This window comes from Artibeus jamaicensis, unplaced genomic scaffold, assembly GCF_021234435.1.
Source record: "Artibeus jamaicensis isolate MK-2021 breed Jamaican fruit bat unplaced genomic scaffold, CSHL_Jam_final scaffold_1964, whole genome shotgun sequence".
Taxonomy (NCBI): Eukaryota; Metazoa; Chordata; class Mammalia; order Chiroptera; family Phyllostomidae; genus Artibeus; species Artibeus jamaicensis.
In genome coordinates, this window is record NW_026522030.1 from 43186784 (window position 1) to 43208398 (window position 21615).

The window sequence follows — 21615 nt, forward strand, 5'->3', positions numbered from 1 at the left end:
ACAGAAAACTTCCCTAGCTTGATCAGAAAAAAAAAAGCCACACAAATCCAGGAGGCACAGAGGGTCCCAAACAAGATGAGTCCAAAGAGGCCCACACCAAGACACTTCATAATAAAAATGGCAAAATTTAAAGACAAAGACAGAATAATAAAGGCAGCAAAGGAGAAGCAGCTAGTAACATACAAGGGAGCCCTGATAAGGCTATCAACTGATTACTCAACAGAAACACTACAAGCCAGAAAGGAATGGTAAGAAACATTCCAAGTAGTGAAAAGCAAAGACCTGCAACCAAGACTACTCTACCCAGCAAGGCTCTCAATTAAAATTGAAAGTGGAATAAGGAGCTTCCCAGACAAAAAAAAGGGGGGGGGCGCTAAAAGAACACATCTCCACCATACCAGCATTCCAAGAGATGTTAAAGAGACTGCTTTAAGAAGATGAAGTGAAAGAAGAGGAGAGGAACACAAGAAAAAAAAGGAAAACTGGCAATGAATAACTACCTATGAATAATAACCTTAAATGTAAATGGATTAGATGCTCCAATCAAATCAAAAGACATAGCATAGTTGAATGGATAAGAAAACATGATCCGCATATAAGCTGCCTACAAGAGAACACCTCAGAACAAATAATTTACACAGACCGAAAGTGAAGGGTTGGGAAAAAAATACTCTAAGCAAACAGACCTGATAAAAAAGCTGTGGTAGCAATACTCTATCAGACAAAATAAATTTCAAAACAAAAGCCATAAAAAGAGACAAAGGAGGACACTATATAATAATCAAAGGAATAATTCATCAAGAAGACATAACCCTTGTAAACATATATGCACCCAAAATAGGAGCACCCAAATATATAAGGGAAATCTTGGAGGGCTTCAAGAAAGATATTGAAGAAAGTCCTCCAAGAAAGATACACTATGAGTGCAGGGGATGTAAAATCCCCTGCACTCATAGTAGGTGATTTTAACACCCCATTGTCAACAATGGATAGATTCTCCAAACAAAGAATCAACAAAAATATTCTGGCAATGAACACACTCTAGATCAAATGGTCTTAATGATACATACAGAATCTTTCATCCCAAAGAAGCAAAATATACATTATTTTCAAATGCACATGGAACATTTTCAAAAATAGACCACATAGTAGGTCACCAAACAAGCCTCAATAAACTCAAGAAAATTGAAGTCATATTAAGCATCTTTTTGGTGACAATGGCTTGAAACCAACCTCAAGGAAAAAAACTCAATAACATCCAAATTCATGGAGACTTAATAACATGCTGTTAAATAATTAATGGATTGACAATGAGATCAAAGAGTAAATAAAAAGGTTTCTGAAAACAAATGAAAATGAACACACCACAGCCCAAAACCTACAGGACACAGTGAAAACAGTCCTGAGAGGGAAGTTCATAAGAATATAGGCCTATCTAAAAAAGAGAAAAAAATTCCAAATAAACAACTTAACCCTACATCTACAGCACCTGGAAGAACAACAACAAACAAAAGTCCAGAGTGAGTAGAAGGAAGAAAACTACAGCCCCAAATCACTGATGACCCTGGATGCAAAAATCCTCAACAAAATATTGGTAAACCAGATACCAACACATTAAAAAGATTATACACCATTATCAAGTGGAATTCATCTATTTTTGTTGAAAATGCTATTTTAATGGAGTAAAAATAGCATTTTGAACAAATGGTGCTGAGAGATCTAAACTGGTCCTTGCGAAAAAATGAAACTAGACTACCAACTTATATCATACACCAGAATACACTCAAAATGAATAAAAGACTTAAACATAAGCCACGGCACCATAAAAGTCCTAGAGGAAAACATAGGCAGTAAAATTTCAGTTATCCTATGCAGCATATGTTCACTGATACACCCTCTAGGGCAAGGGAAATAAATGGAACTACATGAAATTAAAAAGCTTCTATAGAGCTAAGAAAATCATCAAAATGAAAAGTAACCAACTGTACAGGAAAATATATTTGCCAACAATACCTCAGAAAAGGGTTTGATCTCCAAAATATATAAAGAACTCATATGTCTCAGTGCCAGGAAGACAAACAATCTAATTAAAAGATGGTCAAAGGACCTGAACAGACACTTTTTTCCAAGGAGGGCATACAGAGGGCTTAGAGACATATGAAAGGATGTTCAACATCACTAGCCATCAGAGAGATGCAAATTAAAACCACAATGAGATACCACCTCACACTAATCAGAATGGCCATTACTAACAAGTCAACAAACAACAAGTGCTGGCAAGGATGTGGAGAAAGGGAACCCTAGTGCACTGTTGGTGGGAATGCAGACTGGTGCAGCCACTGCACCAGTAGAAAACAGTATGGAATTTCTTCAAAAAACTAAAATGGAACTCCCTTTTGACCGAGCAATTGCACTGCTGGGATTATACCCTAAGTATTCTGAATCACCAATTCAAAAGAACTTATGCACCCCTATATTCATAGCAGCATTTTTACAATAGCTAAGTGTTGGAAACAGCCTAAGTGCCCATCAGTAAATGAGTAGATCAAAAAGCTGTGGTGCATTTACACAATGAAATACTACGCAGCAGAAAGAAAGGACTCCTACCTTTCACGACAGCATGGATGAAACTGCAGAGCGTTATGCTAGGTGTAATAAGCCAGGTGGTGAAAGAAAAATACCATATAATCTCACCTGTAAGTGGAACCTAAATAAATAAGACAAATAAGCAAAATAGAACCAGAGGCATGGAAACAAGGAACAAAGTGACAGGCACCAGAGTAAATTGGGGAAGGGGATAAGGGAGGAAAGAAGGGGAAAGGCCTAGTTAAAGAACAAAGTATAAATGACTCATGGACATGAAAACAGGGTGGGGACTGACTGTGGGAGGGGGGCCTGGGTGGGCCTAGGGAGCAATGAGAAAAAATTGGCACAACTGTAATAAAATATTAATTTTAAAAAAGTACTTGAAATAAAAAAAAGACTTGAAGCCCAAACTCTAAAACCTGAAACCTTAGTGGGAAATGATTTCTTCAACTTAAGGGTGTTGAGAAAGCCAGATGAGGTCTGCATGTACAAAGGCTGGGTGAGCTGTAAAGGACTGCCTCAAGTTGCTTCTGCCCTGCTTACCAAGGTCAACAAGGAAGAGCAGCCAACATCCAGTCCCTGACTGTCCAGCTACCTCCTCCTTTCTCCCTCTGTCTTCTTTCAGCTCCTCTCATTTAACCTGTGCCCATGTGGAACCCCCTCCTAAGATAACCTAGCAGTACAAGATTCCTCCCCAGTGCTGCCTAAAGAGCCTGCTTCTTATTTCCTGGAGACAAAATAGCATAGATTCTACACCTGAAAGATGAAAGAGAATTGAACCCAAACACACATATTAGCTCTCAATTACTTAGCAGTTGGCCATTTCATCTTTCTCTCCCATTCTTTTTTCTGCAGGTAGACAAACATGTTTAGCCTTTATAGCTTGAATAGAGTTAGGTGTAGAGACAGATGTTCAGATAATTGCTAATGTAAGCCAACTTTGGAAATATTTGTAAATACAATATTGCCGTTGCCAAAGAATTTGTGGAACATCACGTTCGGTGGTGTAACACTGGAAGCTGTCACTCTTCTGTCATCATGCACCCATAGGCATTCTTGAGTGTTTGGTTGGACTGACTGCCCTAAAAATGTGAAGGAAAAAGGAAACCCCACCCACTTCTAAAGCACTTGTAAATGTGAACTACTATGATGAAGAAATGGATCCCTGACAAGAATGGAGGTTGGGAATTTCCAAACTTGCTACATTCCAGGGGCTGAACAAATAGAAGTTCTGACTTGTTCCCCAATGGGAATAAAACTGTTGGTTTACTGACCACGAGAAGAACATTTTCAAAATTTCCAGTTATGTTACTTTAGGTTGCTTTCTATCTCTGGGAAATCCATGCTCTGGGAAAACACTAAGGGCAGTTTCTAGGAAAAAAAGGAGGAAAAAAAAAAAAGAAGATACCACTTTGGAAGACGTCATCGCTCCATCTTTCAAATAGCCACATGGGGGATATGAAGCAATTTTCTTGTTAGGAAATTCTGTTCAAAGCATCCTGGATTTCTGTACATGCAGACTGGAACTCCCAAGAGCCAGACTGACAAACCTGACTGTAGTTCACTCTCTCGGGCTCTGGGGAAAAGATGCTGAACTCAGAAGTCAGCAAATTGCATGGGTATTTCTGACTGAGCTTTAAATGCTAAGGCAAAACAGGTATGTATTGGAGTCACAAGCTTTTTGTTTTCTTATTCTTTACATTTCTCTGCAGGTGATTTTATAGCATGATGAAATTATTTAGTTAATGACTATGCTATACCTCTCTTGGGAAAAAGTCTGTTAATATATAGTACATTATTACTGCGTGTTTTGGTTTAAGGCTCATTACTTAATGAAATTTAGTAAATTAAGAAAAAGTGTGCAATTCATACCATAGGCATAATGTAATAGTCATTTGAAAAATCTGTGATTTGAATAATTGTTTGAGAAGATGACTAATTTAAAACTAGATTTATTTTATTACTATAACCTGGAAAATTGGGAGTATGTGTGCCATTTTTCATGACCTAAGAATCTCTGCAATATGATGCATTTTCAATAGCCTATTGTAAGTAAAATGTCATTGTAGATAATTAGGAATCATTAGCTAGTTCTAAAGGTAGATACTTTCTCTGAGTCTATCTAATTTCCAGGTTTTTTATAAGAAAGGTATTGGGTTTCCTTTTATTAAAAAACAATATTTTTCTGGTTCCTAAGTAAAAAGTAATGCACAGGTTGCAAACACAAGGCCCGTGGGCGCCCTCCACATTGTTTTATCCAGCCGGCACCTTGTTTCTACCAGTGGTAGCACCGAGCTCCTTGCCCCTTGTTAAGGAGAAGTTACATTTACACAGTCCTAAAACTACATTCGGCAACCTCAAGGCTGATGCGGCCCCAGTGAAGATGAGTTTGACACCCCTGAAGTAATGCATAGTTATTGAAGAGCATTAGAAGGAAATGTTAAAAAACACAGGGCGGGCTGCAGGGGAAAGGTCATCTATAGTCCTTTACAGATAACTATTGATATTTAGCTGTAAACATTAGTCTTCTAGATGATTTTTTCATATCTTTTTAATTGTTTTCAAAATTAGAAAACAAACATATGATCATTATAAAAATTGAGGCAATATAGACAAAATGTGGAAGTCACCCTATTTTGGCTGAATTGTGCCCCCCCCCCCAAATTCATATGCTGAGTCATAATCTCAGTACCTCAGAATATGACTCTTTGGAGGTAAGACCTTTAAAATGTGATTAAACTAAAAATGAGGCCATTGGGGTGGACCCTGATTTAATCTGACTAGTGTCCTTATAAGAAGATGGCATTTGGATCCTTATAGAGACACCCAGGATATATACACACAGAGAAAAAGCCATGTGAGGACACAGCTAGAAGATGGCTGTCAGAAAGCCAAGGGGCGAAGCCCAGAAGAAATCTGTGGATACCTTGATCTCAGATTCTAGCCTCCAAAACTGAAAAAATAAGTTTCTGTTGCTTGAGCCACTCAGTCTGTGGTGTTTGGTTATGGCAGCCCTAGCAAACTAATACATAGCCTTTACCCTTTCTCCCACTGATATCCCCGGGGTAACCTTGACCAGCACTATTCCAGATTTATTTCCTAAGCATTTGTATAAAGAATCATATATAAGGAAATTGTTTATACTGATGGGATCATTCTGTAAATATTGCTCTGTGACTTGCTTTTTCATTTAACCATATGCCAGAGACTTTCTGTAGCAATACATAGAGAGAACTCCCTACCACATTCTTCTTAAGGTTGCACAGTTTCCCGTTGTATGGCTGATTTATTTTTACTACTCCATTCTTGATGAGCATTTGGGTTGTTTTCATTCTTCTATATTACCGGCAATGCTGCAGTAAACATCTTTTATATTTGCAGTTGGACTCATATGCTAATATGTCTGTAAGAATAATCCCAGAGTTAGAATTACTGTGTAAAGAGCACATTCATTTAAAATTTGAAAGCTATTTGTCAAATTACTTTCCATAAAGTCCTAACCAATTTCCATACTAACCAAATTACTTTCCATACTAACCAATTTCCAGTCTTACTGATATATATAAGACTCTCTGTTTCCCCATTTAAGCTCCTATTCTCTTTTCCCATTTGAGTAGGAGTGTATAGATATACATAGATATCAATAGAATTTTAAAAACTAACACTGAGATTGTAAAAATTGTTTCAAAATCTCCCTTTTCTATTTTAGTTATAAGCATGTTTAGTCTTTAATTTCAGTCTTTCTGTATAGAATCAATCTTTTGGGGGAGCTTTTGCTCCCCAAACATCAACCACCATTATTGCCAGTTCAGGGTAATGGAACTTGTGGATTTGAACTAATTTAAACGTACCTCTGAAGGGTTTGTCTCCTAGATGGAGGCATAAATGAGAATGCTCTTTCCCTGAAAATCAGTGAAAAATGCTTTGAAATAGTTTGCTAAGGTGTCCCTCTGAAAGTTGACTTCCAGTTTTCTTTTGGAAGCTTGTTAAATTATTGAAATGTCATTCAAATTCAGCAGGCTCAATAAATGCTTGTCAAACTGTATTAGAGCGTGTATTAGTCTGCTCGGGCTGCCATAAAATAGTAACACAAACTGGGTGGCTTAAATTACAGAAATTTGTTTTCTCGCAGTTCCAGAGGACAGAAGTCTGAGGTCAGGGTGTCAGCATGGTGGCTGTCTGGTGAGAGTTCCCCCAACCCTCCCAACCACCGGGTTGCAGACCGCCCAGTCTTGCTGACACCTCACAGGATCCCTTTGTGATTGTGAGTGTGTGAGAGGGTGGGGCAGCGAAGAGGGAGCACTTGGTGTCTCTTCTTATAAGGACACAAATCCTATTAGATCAGAGTCCTGCCATCATGACTTCATTTAACCCTAATTATTTCTTCAGAGCAGGGTTCCCCAACCTCCCCCTGCAGACTGGTCTGTTAGGAACCAGGCTGCACAGCGGTAGGTGAGCTTGAGTGTAATGCGCTTGAATCATTCCCAAACCATCCTCCTGCTCTGATCCCCCAACCACACACACACACACACACCCATCCCCGTCCCTATCCAATGGAAAAATTGTCTTCCACAAAACCTGCCCCTGGTGTCAAAAAGGTTTGGGACCGCTGTCTTAGAGTACCTTTCTCCAAAAACAGCCACACAAGGGGTTACAGCTTCAACATATGAAGTTCAGGGGTACACATTCAGTTCATACAGAACATGTCTGTAGTGAAGTCAGTATTAGGCCTAAAGATTTTTTTCTGGATGGATCTGAGAGAGATTGACCAAATGGGGGTGTGGGCTCTGTGAAGTGAGAACAGATGACTAATTCAGTTGGGTTAGGGTTTCCTTTTTTATCATCTCATTAGGAATATTGTTCTATAAAGTTGTCAGAAAAATGATCAAAAAATAAAGTGAAAATAAAATGATCATTGTTCTTCATTTATTAATATTTGTAGAAAACTTAACCCAAATATATTTACTGATGTCTCACCATGCATAAAACACTGTCCAGTACATTGGGAGCAGAGCATAGTGGCTGCCTTCAAATGCTCATGCTTTTTCTTTCACATGGCATCAAATCAACTGGGAAATAGTTTAAAATATTCATATTTGGCACAATCATATTGAAAACCTGTTTGGTAGTATCTGACAAAACTAACTATATGACTGTCCTTTGACCCAGCAGTTTCAGTCCTACATAGGTACCCAACAGGAATGCATGTATATGTGCATCAGAAGACATGTGTAAGAATGTTCATCACAGTGCTACCTGTAAAAGTCCTTAATTTGAAAGAACTTAAATGTACATCAACAGAACAGCAATGAGAAAGAACAAACCACAAATATATGGATGACATCAATTTCAGAAATATGATGCTGAGCAAAGAAAGCCAAACACAGAAAAATATATATTGTATAGTTCCATTTATGTGAAGTTATAAAAGACAAAACCAATCTGTGCTATCCAAAGTCAAGAGATGGGCTAACTTTGGGGGAAAGAGGTGGAGTCTGGAAAGGGACGTGGAAGGGACTCTGGTACTCCACCAGGCTGTATTCTCGATGTGATCAGTCACCTGGGGCATAGAGCATAGTTGGTCACAATGTAAAAGTTCTTCGAGCCATAGACTTATGGTTTTTTACATTTTTCTGTATTTATGCTTCCCATCAGCATAAATTTCTGTTAAAATATACAGATTTCTAAGCCCTATCTCAGACCTACCAAATTAGAATATCCACCTAATTTAACCATCTATATAAGAGGTTCAGGAAGCTATGTTTGAAAATCTCCCCAGGGTTTCTGATGCATTTAGGATTGTGTTTTTGGGAACTGCTTCTCACGTGAAGACAGCATTTTAGTTCTCTTTCCCAAGAATTTAGCTCTTCTTTGTACTGTGCAGGGATCTTTATGGGCCATTAATATCCTAAGGGTTCATTATGGAGATGCTCATGGAAAACCATTGGCAGCCTACTACATTGACTGCCACTGTCTGATCTGGTACCTGCTCAAAAAGAAATGGACTCGCCCTGGCTGGTGTAGCTCAGTGGATTGAGCGCGGGCCTGCGAGCCACACGATCGCGGTTCGATTCCCAGTCAGGGCACATGCCTGGGTTGCGGGCCGGTTCCCTGCAGGCCAGTTCCCAGCGGGGGACGCACGAAGGGCAGCCATACATTGATGTTTCTCTCCCTCTCTCCTTCCCCTACTTCCCCTCTAAAGATAAATAAATAATAAAATATTAAAAAAAAAAAAAAAAAGAAATGGACTCTTTGTTAGAACGAACACAAAGAGAAGGATGGGTGCAGGATGGATGTGGCAGAGCTTAATGAGGGCTGTCATGTCTGTCCTCACAGACTGTCACGTTTTTACACTAATTATCATATTGGAGCAAACAAGAAAAATGCAAATGGGATGAGAGGAATATACCAAGTTTTTCAGGAGGATTTTGCCTAAATACTGGCAAATTATGACATGCAATAGTGATATTGTAAGCTTAGTTGTGTTTATTTGGTTCCTTATCATTAATGGGATCATGTTAAGTGAAGAAAGGAACAGAGGTCACTTTTGTCAAAGAAGAGAAAAAATATGGTAACAGTCATGATAAAGCAGAAAAAGTATTTGACAATCATAGCATGTTTAGCTTCTTAGATATCAGGAAAGAACCTTGGTATTAAGGAAACACTGAACATTATTAGATTCTATTTGACTCTCTCTTTTTCTATTCTTTCTTTATGATGGAGTTTGCCAATAAGATGGTTACTGACAAATTATAGAGACTTATGGTCTGTAAATTTGAGTATGACTGAACTATTTTGAATATCACAACTATTGGATAGAATCCTTCCATTTGAGGTAGAGAGAATCATAGCCAAGTGTTATTCAAATGTTTTTTAGTATGACCCTCCATAGGAAATACATTTTATGTTGTGACCTAATACATGTGACATAATACAGCAATTCCCAATCTTTTGTTTCAGGCCCCACACCTGAAACGAAAGATTGGTAAGAAGTACCTATCTTACTATTCAGTACATGTGAGTAACTCTATTTTTATTCTCTACTATTCTAATATAAATAGCATAGCACTGATACTATAAATATATTTATGCTCTACTGTTCTATTTAATTTCTTGAAGTGAAATGGTTGTTGTTCACTAAATTGATTTCACAACCCACTAACCTGTATCCAGTCCAACTCCAGGACTTGAGGCAAAGAGAAGCAGAGTAACTTGCCCAATAACACATAGAAAAGAATAAGAAAAGGAAAGACCTTTCACACCCACTGCTTTCCCTCAAAGCAGCTCAGTTATTCCTGAAACCGATTAATTTAGACAATCTTGTGGACTCTACACATTCAAGTAGCTGTCATCCACTTTGGATCGATTTCATGTTTTCATAATTTGGCAAATAGTCTGTAACTGGCCCCCAGAGAGAACCATTTTTTGGGCCACAGTTTTAGTGGAATTGGTAGAAACTAGGCTTGTTTCCAGGCTTCAGTCAGGGAGGAGTGCATGTTGTGGGGCTGTCGTGGGCTCAGGACTTAGAGTCATGCAGATGTGTGTGGAGTCCCAGCTCCAACCCCCTCTAGTTCTGTGATCTGTGGTCAAGAAGCTTCTCTTTTACTCAACTTCCTCAACTGGAAAATGCATGATGATAAAATGCAGTTAATAATCATAATGATAGTAACAACAACAACCTTAGAGAGTTGTAAGGATTGGGTGAGGTTGTTCATGGGAAGTATTTGTGTATTAGTTACACAACATGTCAAACATGATAAGTACTCAGCATCTGTTGATACTATGATGACGGCCATCAGGTAAGTCTAGTCCAAGGGAAAATGAGGCAATCCTGAGGATAGAACCCTAAAAACTCAGGAGAGATCTATGGAAACTACCTACGATCAAATCTACAAACAGGAAACTCTACTTGGTTCCCATCAATTTCTAGGTCCATGGGGCATACATAAGATAGTTATAAACTTATGTTGATTTATAATAGAAATGATCATTGCAATCAGTTAATAAATGATAGATTTAAATATGAGTTGGAATACAAGGACTCGGTAAAAATTCAGTACCAGTGCTTATCCTAGAAAGGACCAGATCTGGGGAGAGATTTGGCTTTCTTAAACTGGCAAATTGTAACAGACAGCTGGCTTCTGTCAGTCACCTTTCAGGGCAATTGATACCAGGACATCAGCTGGCTGGAAGGCACAGTCCTCTTGTTAAGTGCTCAACTCCTTCCCCTCTTCTCACTTTATTACATGTCATCATAAGCACAAAGCTCCAGAAGTGGCTACCTATGGTGGGTCTGTGTCCAATTGCCTGTATAGATGGAGAACTTAATAACAAACCTTCTGTAGCTGCAGAATTTCAAACTTAGGATAGAATAGGTACTTCATAACCCAGTGATTCCACTTCTGGGAATATATCTGAAGGAACCCAAAACACGAATTCTAAAAGAATATATGTGCCCCTCTGTTAATTGCAGTTTTATTCACAATAACCAAGATTTGGAGCCCAAGTGCTCATTAGTAGATGAGTGGATAAAAAAGATGTGGAACATTTACACAATGGAATACTACTCAGCTGTAAAAAAGAAGGAAATCTTATCTTTTGTGACGGCATAGATGGACCTGGGGAGTATTATGCTGCATGAAATAAGCCAGTCAGAGAAAGACAAATACCATATGATTTCACTTAAAGTGGAATCTAATGAACAACATAAACTAAAAAAAATAGAAACAGACTCATAGGTATAGAGAACAGACTGACAGCTGTGAGAGAGGAGGGGCTTGAGGGGCTGGGTAAAAAAGGTGAAGGGATTAAGTAACACACACACACACACACACACCCCACCCTCATAGACAGATAACAGTATGGTGATTAGCAGTAGGAGAGAGTGAAGGAGGGATAAATGATGATGGAAGGAGACTTGATTTGGGGTGGTGAACACACAATACAATATATAGCTGATGTATTATAGAATTATACATCAGAAACCTATGTAATTTTATTAACCAATGTCACCTCAATAAATTCAACTTAAAAATAATAGGTGTTTCACAGACTAGCTATATCTTTATCATTTAAAGGAGAATGCAAGCCTTAGAAAAGAGATTCCCATATAGGTCCCAAAGGCTCTGAGCTTTTGTGCTCTGACTTGGTGTGGTAGGAAACATGAGCGCATCTGTAGAACATATTCAGCTTTGGCCATATGGACGAACTTCATGCCAATGAAAGAAACATAATCCCAGTGTGCCCAGTTTTGGACAAAAATTAAGAGTCTGGATAGGAATTAAAATCAGTCCACTATGTATAAACGTCTTTTTTGGAAGTCAGTGGGGATCCAGGTCAGCACTGTGACTGGTGTGCCCACATTCTGATGGTGGATCCTTCAGCAGGAGGGTCCTCTGCTCCCCTCATGCTTCTCAGGAGGGATGGACTCCACCCCCTCTTGTGATGACAACACTCCCTTGGGTCTTTGCAAATGCTACCTCAGAAAATCCTCACCGCTTCCTGGGAAGGAGGCTTCCCTCCCACATTTCACAGACAAGATAGTGAGGTTCAGTGACCATGTAGGAACAAAAATGGGGTTAGAAGCTAAACTTAATAGACTCCAAACCCCATGATAAAACCCAGTAGGAGGTAGTGAGCACAGAGGTGTCAGGGTCAGACGCCCTGTGTTTTTAACTCAGTGCCATCTCTTATTAGCTCAGGATCTTGGGATAGTTTCTTAATTTCAGCTTTCCTATGTGTAGTATGAAGATCATAGCAGCTATCTGAAACATGTGAGTCCATACATGTAAATCACTTAGCACAGTGTTTGACACACAAAAACTGCTCCACGAACTTTACTTATCATTCTCCTCCATCTTTCTGGAGCTTTGCAAACTGAATTATGTCCGAATTGCCATCCTCAGTCTCTAAGAACTCTCAATCAGATCATTTCAGATGTATTGCTGCTTGCTTTATGGTTCTGGGCAACTATTACTTCTGAAATAAAATATTTTAATATGTTTTGATTACAAAAGAAAAGCTGCATGTAAAATATCAATTATTGCAGACATAATATGAATTTCTGTTGGTCACTTTAAATAGCCTTCTAATTACATACAACCTCCACTGCCTCCTTGAACTCGGTAATGGATAGGTGAAAATATCAATTTGCACTGAGAAGGCTTTATACATTTTCAGCATGCTTACCACGACTTTAGGCCATCATTTATCATCACTCACCTGGTAGTGATAATCCCAATGTTGGGGTAACAGAGCATCCTAGCTGGGCCAGAGCTGGGGCTCAGGCAACTCTGATGAGAGATCCAGGCACTGACTTGCAAGTGAGCCTCCTGGAACAGAAAACTTGCATCCTGACACTGTGGGCTTCAGAGAGCATGCCTGATGGACTGGGGTAGCTCCCCTAGAGGCCACACAACAGGGAGAAACACTGCAAGGGAAAAAGGGTGCTGCCGCAGCAAGCCAATCCAGCAGCAAAGCCACAATGTTTTATGGCATGGTTCCTCCTGGTGCGCCATGCAGACTGCTACCAAAATCTGTCCTGGCCTTACTAGCCTTGTGCCCCAAGGGAAATGGCTGTGAGTAAGCTGTCCAGAACCATTTGGGGACTAACTTTGCTACGGAACATTCCTACCTCCCTATCACTTTTCAAGGTCATTTTTAGGTGACTAGATGTCCAGCATCGGCTGGTTGGTGTGACCCCTGTGTGAACTGCTAATGACTTGGCAAATAAAAGAGTATGCTGGCCTAACCACTTACCATTTCGAGACTCAAGCAACTTGGCTACAGTCTGTTTTCCCCTTGTGTTCGCAGCTCAGTGTTTGTGGATGTTTGTAAGTCCTTTTGCAGGCTCCAAGAACTAACTGAAAGATTGGCATTTCTGTGATTAAGCAAGTGAGAGGCTTGATGCTGGTGAAATTTTGGTATTAGTGTTCTTATTCTTGTGAAGGCTGGGATTTTTAGACTGATTTTTTTCAGTCTCAACATCAGAGCACTCATAAAAGGAGTGCTGATTTTCTTAATTGTATTTTATTTTTTATGCTATTACAGTTGTCCTCAATTTTTTTCCCTTTGCCCACCTTCCCCCAGCACCCCCTCCCATTCCTCAGGCAATCCCCATTTCATTGTCCATGTCCACGGGTCGTGCATATATGTTCTGTGGCTAATCCCTTCACCTTCTTACATCTAGTTTTTCTCCTCCCTCCCACAGCTGTCAGTCTGTTGCATGTATCTATGCTCCTGTTTCTATTTTATTTTTTTAAGATTTTATTTATTTTTAGAGAGAAGGGAAGGGCGGGAGAAAGAAAGGGAAAGAAACATAGGTATGTGAGAGAAACATCAATCAGTTGCCTCTCCCACATGCCCCAATAGGGACCAGACCTGCAACCCAGTATTATGCCCTGACCAGGAATTGAACTTGCAACATTTCACCTTGCAGAATGATGCTCAACCAACTGAGCCACACTGCTCAGGGCTTGTTAGTTTAGTTTATTCATTAGATTCCACATATAACTGAGATCATATGGTATTTGTCTATCACTGACTGGCTTATTTCACTTAGCAGTAATAGTTTCCAGGTGAACTCATGCTACTGAAAAAGGTAAGAGTTCTTTCTTTTCTACTGCTGTGGAGTATTCCTTTGTGTAAAAGTACTACAGCTTTTTTTATCCACTTGTCCACTGATGGGCACTTAAGCTGTTTTCATATCTTGGCTATTGTAAATAATTCTGCTATGAATATAGGGATGCATATATTTTTTTGTATCGGTGTTTCAAGATTCTTAGGATATTTTCCCAGAAGTGGAATCATTGGGTCAAAAGGAAGTTCCATTAAATTTTTGTGGAAACTCCATACTACTTTCCACAGTGGCTGCACCAGTCCGTGTTCCCACCAACAGTGCACTAGGATTTCCTTTTCTCCACATCCTCACAGGCACTTGTTGATTTATTGATGATAGCCATTCTGACAGGTTTGAGGCAATACACCATTGTGGTTCTAATTTTCATCTCTCTGATGATTAGTGATGTTGAGCATTTTTTCATGTGTCTATGGGCCATCTGTATGTCCTCTTCAGAGAAGTGTCTATCCGGGTTCTTTGCCCTTTTAAAAAATTGTATTGTTTGTCTTCCTGGTGTTGAGTTTTATGAGTTCTTTATATATTTTGGAAATTAAACCCTTATCAGATGTATCATTGACAATATGTTCTCCCATACAGTGGGTTTCCTTTTCATCTTGCTGATGGTTTCTTCAGCTTTGCAGAACCTTTTAAATTTGATCTAGTCCTATTTGTTTTTTTTTCTTTGTTTCCCTTGCCTTAGGAGTTATATCAGCAAAAGTATTGCTATATTTGATATCTGAGATTTTACTGCCTATGTTTTCTTCGAGGATTTTTATGGTTTTGCAGCTTACATTTAAGTTTTTTACACATTTTTAGTTTATTCTTGTGTGTGGTATAAGTTGGTGGTCTAGTCTCATTTTTTGAGTGCTGATTTCTTATAAAGAAAATTTCAGGTTAAACACTCCTTAATGTCAGAGAGTATATCCTGTATTTTTTTAATGTACTCAGAAATCATGGAACAATGCTTCTACACAGTAGACACTCAAGGGAAAATTTAGAATGAAATTTGTTGCTAATTTTATTATCTTCCTTATTAGTGGACTTATGATTTCTTCTTGTAAATCATCAAATTCTTCTCAGTTATGACTCATACTAAGAGGAAGACTGATGAAATATCTAGTCAGCAGTAACTGAAATGTGTTCTTTTCTTTTTTACTTAAAAGTGCAGTAGATTCACTAACAATGAAATCAGATATAACCATGGCTGAATGATGACAGGGAAATGAAACATTTTCTTTTTCTTTCTTTCTTTCTTTCTTTCTTTCTTTCTTTCTTTCTTTCTTTCTTTCTTTCTTCCTTCCTTCCTTCCTTCCTTCCTTCCTTCCTTCCTTCCTTCCTTCCTTCCTTCCTTCCTTCCTTCCTTCCTTCCTTCCTTCCTTCCTTCCTTCCTTCCTCTCTTTCTTTCCCTTCTTCTCTCCCTTTCTCCCCTCCTTCCTTCTTTCTTCTTTCTTTCTGTATTTATTTTTGTTTTTTGAAAACTATGACTGTCTTTTTAATATCCCCCTTAGGTTCCTTTGTAAAATAATATATTTTATTGATTATGCTATTATGGTTGTCCCAATTTTCCCCCTATGTTCCCCTCTACCCAGTTCCCCCTTCCCTCCAACAATTATGCCCCACTCAGTTAATATCCATGGGTTGTGCGTATAAGTTCTTAGGTTTCTCTATTGCCTATATTGTTCTTAACACACCCCTGTCTATTCTGCACCTGCTGAATTATGCTTCTTATTCCCTGTACCTTTTCCTCCATCCTCCACCTTCCCCCTCCTGGTTGATAACCCTCCAAATGGCCTCCATGTCTATGATTCTATTCCTGTTCTAGTTGTTTGCTTGGTTTGTTTTTGTTTATTAGATTCAGCTGTTGATAGTTGGGAGTTTATTGTCATTTTAATGTTCATAGTTTTTATCTTTTTCTTAAATACATCCCTTTAACATTTTCTATAATAAGGGCTTGGTGATGAACTGCTTTAGCTTACTCTTGTCTGTGAAGCACTTTATCTGTCCTTCGATTCTAAATGATAGCTTTGTTGGATAGAGTAATCTTGGTTGTAGGTCCTTGCTTTTCAGCACTTTGAATATTTCTTGCTATTCCCTTGTAGCCTGCAAAGTTGTTTTTTTTTTTTTTTTTTTGAGAAATTAGCTGATATTCTTATGGGAACTCCTTGGTAAGTAATTCTTTGCTTTTCTCTTGCCACTTTTCTGATTCTCTTTATCTTTAATCTTTTTCCTTTTAATTATGATGTGTCTTGGTGTGGACCTCTTTGGATCCAACTTGTTTGGAACTCTCTGTACTTTCTGGACTTGGATGTCTATTTCCCTTGCCAAATTGGACATGTTTTCTTTCCATTATTTTTTCAAATAAGTTTTCAATTTCTTGCTCTCCCTCTTCTCCTTATGGTACTGATATGATTCAGATGTTGGCTTGTTTGGAGATGTCCTGGAGTCTTCTTAAACTCTCCTCACTTTTTGAATTCTTTCTTCATTTTGTTCTGGTTGAATGTTTATTTCTTCCTTATTTTCCAAATCATTGATTTGAACCCCAGCTTCCTTCCCTTTACTGTTGGTTTCCTGTGGATATTTCTTTATGTCTTAGTAGAACCTTCATGTCTCACCTTATGCTTTTGCTGTATTCAGTGAGATCCTTCAACATTCTGACCACCTGTGTTTTGATAGATAGCTAACCTATCAAATTCTGCACCTGATAGTTTGGCTATCTCTGCATTGTTTAGTTCATTTTCTGGAGTTCTGTGCTCTTCTTTCATTTGGGCCATGTTTCTTTGTCTCCTGATATTGGCAACCTCCCTGTGTTTGTATATTAGGTAGAGCTGCGTTGATTCCATTTTAGTGCACCAGTTGTGTGGGGTGGAGCCTTGGTTGTCTGCCAGGGCAGGGCAACTGTGTGGGGGAGGGGTTGAAGAGGGGACAGTGAAGCTGCTGGCTGACTTCTGGGAGCTTGCCTGGCCCTCACTTCATTTTTAATTACTTCACCCACTTCCTGTATGCTACTTGCACCCCTCTACCTGCTGTCCTGGTTGTGGTTCCCAGGGTGAGTAAGTTTGCCAGCATTCTCAGCTCTCCCGAGAAAATGGCAGTTTCTACCAGACCCTAACTCACAGTAGGTTTTATAGCTGGAAGTTATGAGGCTTTCTCTTCTACTCCCCAAGCCCATGCTGTGCACTCTGGCCTGGAGCTGGGCACACTTGCTCTCAGGTGTCTCCCTGATTTTTATTCACCGTATGTGAACATGGAGCTGCCCCTTCTGCTGGCCCTCACTCCAGCTTTCCCCAGCCACACCAAGTCCTCTCTGCCCCAGCTCTCCATCTCAGCCCCTCTCTTACCTGTCTGGATGAATGTACCTTCTTTAAATCATTGGTGGTTGGACTTCCACACAGTTCTGGGTGTTTTTTGTCTTTAAGTTAGGTGTTCCTTCCTACGGTTGTACAATGTGTTGAGGCATGTCTACCTATGTTCCCATCTTGACCAGCTACTTTGTAAGTGAAGCATTTTCTTAGGGGACTATCCTGAAACTTGCTCCTTCCTTTTGTATTCATCAGAGTAGCAATAATTGTAGGGTGAACTGGTATTTTATCTTCCTGCTTTGAAAACACTTCTCAAGTGAGTTACAATTACTTACCACTAGCCATAAATGACTACAACAGGCATTCATATTTTAATTTTATTTTTTAATATATTTTATTGATTATGCTATTACAGTTGTCCCATTTCTCCCCTTCACTCCCCTCCACCCTGCACACCCCCTCCCACCCACATTCCCCCCCTTTAGTTCATGTCCATGGGTCATACTTATAAGTTCTTTGGCTTCTACATTTCCCATACTATTACTGCCCTCCCCCTGTCTATTTTCTACCTACTATCTACGCTACTTATTCTCTGTTCCTTTTCCCCTCTTTCCTCCTCCCACTCCCCTGTTGCTAACCCTCCATGTGATCTCCATTTCTGTGGTTCTGTGCCTGTTCTAGTTGTTTTCTTAGTTTGTTTTTCTTTTTGTTTTAGGTTTGGTTGTTGATAGTTGTAAGTTTGTTGTCATTTTACTGTTCATAGTTTTGATCTTCTTCTTTTTCCTAGATAAGTCCCTTTAACATTTCATATAAGAAGAGCTTGGTAATGCTGAACTCCTTTAACTTGACCTTATCTGACAAGCACTTTATCTGTTCTTCCATTCTAAATGAAAGCTTTGCTGGAAGAGCAATCTTGAATGTAAGTCTTTGGATTTCATGACTTGAAATATGTCTTTCCAGCCCCTTCTTGCCTGTAAGGTCTCTTTTGAGAAATCAGCTGACAGTCTGATGGGAGCTCTTTTGTAGGTGACTGTCCCCTTATCTCTTGCTGCTTCTAGGATTCTCTCCTTGATTTTAATCTTGGCTAATATAATTATGATGTGCCTTAGTGTGTTCCTTCTTAGGTCCAACCTTCTCTGGGACTCTCTGAGCTTCCTGGATTTCCTGGAAGTTTATTGCCTTTGCCAGATTGGGGAAGTTCTCCTTTATTATTTGTTCAAATAAGTTTTCCACTTGTTGCTCTTCCTCTTCCCCCTCTGGTACCCCTATAATTTGGATGTTGGAACGTTTAAAGATGTCCTGAAGGTTCCTAAGCCTCTCCTCATTTTTTTGAATTCTTATTTCTTCATCCTTTTCTGTTTGGTCGTTTTTTTCTTCCTTCTGGTCCACTTGATTGATTTTAGTCCCAGTTTCTTTTCCATCACTATTGGTTTCCTGTGCATTTCCCTTCATTTCAATTAGTTTCGCCTTTATATGTTCCTCTAATTTGTGACTAAAATCAACCAGTTCTGTGAGGATCCTGATCACCAGTGTTTTGAACTGTGCATCTGATAGGTTGGCTATTTCTTGGTTGCTTAGAGTTATTGGCTCTGGGGCTTTGAGTTCTTCTCGAGCCATAATGTTTTGGTCTGTTCGCACCTGTTACGTATGAGGGGCGGAGCCCTAGGTGTTCACCAGGGCAGGGCAACTCAGTTGCTGGGTTGTGATGCTATATGTGGGGGCGAGATCAAAGAGGGACAATGGCTGCTTCCTGCCGTCGGGGCCAGCGCAGTCTGTCTCACTGCTCGCTCCTTTGCCTGGTTTATCTGCTCGCAAATGTGTGACTGTAGTCAGCCTGCCACCTTGAGTCCTCACTGGGTCTGTCCGTCACAACCACATGCCTGGGATCTGCCACCCGCTGCCTACGCACCTGGATCAGTCTGGCCCAGTTTTTCTGTGCAACCCTGCTCCACCAGTCGCTGGCTCTGCCCCTCTTACCAGTCTGGCTGAAGGGTTTGTTGTTGTCGGACTTCCGTATAGTTCAATTTTCTGTGTTTTGGTTGAGTTTTTATTACTAAAACTCTGTTGTCTTTAAACTTGGTTGTGCAAGGAGGCATGGTGTTTCCACCTATGCCTCCATCTTGGCTGAAAGTCAGCTGAATTCTTGTTTCTTCATTCTTTTCTGATTGTATGTTTCTTTCCTCCTTCTGGTCCACTTCACTAATTCGAGTTCCAGTTTCCTTCCCATCACTGTTGGTTCCCTGTACATTTTCCTTTATTTCACTTGCATAGCCTTAATTTTTTCATCTAATTTGTGACCAAATCCAACCAATTCTGTGAGCATTCTGATCACCAATGTTTTGAACAGTACGTCTGATAGGTTGGCTACTTCTTCATCGCTTAGTTGTATTTTTTCTGGAGCTTTGATCTGTTCTTTCATTGGGCCATTTATTTTTGTCATGATGCACCTGTTACATAGTGAGGGGCGGAGCCTTAGATATTCACCTGGGTGGGGTAATCACGTCACTGCGTTGTGACGCTGTATGTGGGACAGGGGTCCCAGTGGGAACAATGGCAATTGCTCTGCTCCCTGCTGGATTTCAGTCAATTCCCACTACCCACAAGTATAGTGGACCCTTTTGGTGCTGATTCCTGGTGGGTGGGTTTGGTGTATATTCTAGGAGCCTGTGAGTCTCTCCAATGAACTCTCCTGTTAGGCTGGGAGTTTCTCCTGGCACCTCAACTCCCACAGGTGTTTTTAGTTAGTGGTTTGAGGCTTTATTTCCCCTGCACTGGGACCCTGGGTTGCACAGTCTGTCTTGCTCCCCAGTTTTACCTGGTTTATCTGTGTTCAAATGTGGGACCACCCAGTCTGACAGCCGCCTAGCATACAGTGCTTCTTCACAATCTGCCACCTCGCTGGATCCATCAGTTGCCTGCCACCTTGTGCGTCCAGGTCTGCCAGCTGCTGCTTTGCTTTAAGCCCTCTCCGCTCTGGCTGTCTGACTCCACACCTCCCACCAGTCTGGATGAATGTGTCTTCTTCAACTCTTTGGTTGTTGGACTTTCATACAGTTCAATTTCCTGTCAGTTCTGGTTGTTTTTTGTTTTTAAATTGTTGTTGTCCTGCTTTTGGTTGTGTGAGGAAGCACAGTGTGTCTATCTATGCCTCCATCTTGGCCAGAAGTGCATTCATATTTTAATGCAAAACAAATATAAAAATGTCTAGAAAATTCACTAACTAAACTGGCCCCCTCTTTCTCAGCTATGGTAACTTTATGAGTTGGGGGGGGGTACTTTGCTTACTTATTGTGTTAAAAACAATAACTTTTATTACTTTCTGAGAATTTGAAGTGGTATTGATACTGGAATGGGCAAGTTATCTTGGTGTGTTATTTTTGCTGGGGTTTTGATCTAAGAGAATATGTCTCTTTGAGATTTTTATTTCAATTACAAGTTATTGCTTAGATAATTTCTCTGAAATAAACTATAAAATCAGCCCTGGCTGGTGTTGCTCAGTGTGTTGAGTGCCACCCTGTGAACCTAAAAGTCACTGGTTCAATTTTGGTCAGGGCACATGCCTGGGATGTGGGCCAGGTCCCCAGTTGGGGGTGTGTGAGGGGCAACAGATTGAAGTTTCCTCACACATCAACGATGTTCCTTTCCTCTCTTTCTCTTTCCTTTCTTCTCTCTCTAGTAAATAGATAAAATCTCTTTTAAAAACTATAAAATCAGATAAAATAAAACTTGTCATATAAAAAAAGTATTTGATTTTGATCCAGCTGTAAACTGGAAATTAAGATTTAAGATTTAGTATTGCTTTACCTACACGTTCACCTTCTGCCTTCTTTCCTCTCCCCACTCCTATGATTTTAGCCTAGAGCAAAGGAAGGTGGGAGAAAAAATTGGAGTATGGCCTTTCTACTCCCTCCCTTGTTTCTCAACATAGTTCCTAATAGCTGTTATTTGCTGAGTGCCTACTTTGAACTAGGCATTGGGCAAACCATGTGTTATTTAATCCATACAACTCTCCATGGGAGCTGCTATTATTGTCCTTATTTTCCTGATGAGAATGCTGAGGCACAAAATTGTAAGTGTGATTAGAGCCTGATTTCCACTCTGTTCTATTTAATT

The 21615-nt window shown here is 39.8% G+C and overlaps 1 protein-coding gene across 2 annotated transcripts in view; it reads left to right on the forward strand.

Annotated features, from left to right (window-relative positions):
* Positions 1-3858: 3858 nt before the first annotated feature.
* The window catches only part of JAK2 (Janus kinase 2), a 196253-nt gene continuing 178496 nt past the window's right edge, over positions 3859-21615 (forward strand). For both annotated transcript variants that reach the window (XM_037143581.2, XM_037143579.2), the window contains exon 1: positions 3859-4243. The gene's annotated coding sequence lies outside the window, so the exon portion shown is untranslated. The remainder of the gene's footprint in view (positions 4244-21615) is intronic.